This window comes from Oratosquilla oratoria, chromosome 3 (assembly GCF_046742065.1).
Source record: "Oratosquilla oratoria isolate Oo_2021 chromosome 3, ASM4674206v1, whole genome shotgun sequence".
Taxonomy (NCBI): Eukaryota; Metazoa; Arthropoda; class Malacostraca; order Stomatopoda; family Squillidae; genus Oratosquilla; species Oratosquilla oratoria.
In genome coordinates this window covers 40,237,176-40,237,600 of record NC_134779.1, presented here as the reverse complement: position 1 = coordinate 40,237,600, position 425 = coordinate 40,237,176, and positions in this window count along the sequence as shown.

Sequence of the window (425 nt, the reverse complement as noted above, 5' to 3'; positions counted from 1 at the left end):
CTAGACCCTCTTATGCCTTTATATTTTTAGGAGTGTCCCCTTTGGGGTTACAGGTAGCCGTTTTTTGTCGCCTCGTACGACTGAAGTCGAAATACTTGGTGGCAGCATTCTTTTCCCCCACCACAGGGTTAGGCGAAAAAAGGAAATGAATATTCAGAGAAATGGTACAGGACAATAACAAGGATGGGGGGGGGGGGAGGAGCAGCATAACGGAGGGAATGTCACAGTATAATAAAAGTGTCATCATTTCTCTATGAACAGACTTTCTCTATCACAGACAAAAGGATGTGTGTCTCTTGTCCGTAGGGGCGCCACTCCAGACGGGATATAGTAAACTTTAAAAATGCTTTTAAGTTTGTGAGTTATTGTTTATGAACTTCTGTTGAAATATTTGTCAGTTTTGCAAGTGCTGTGAAGCTCTTCCA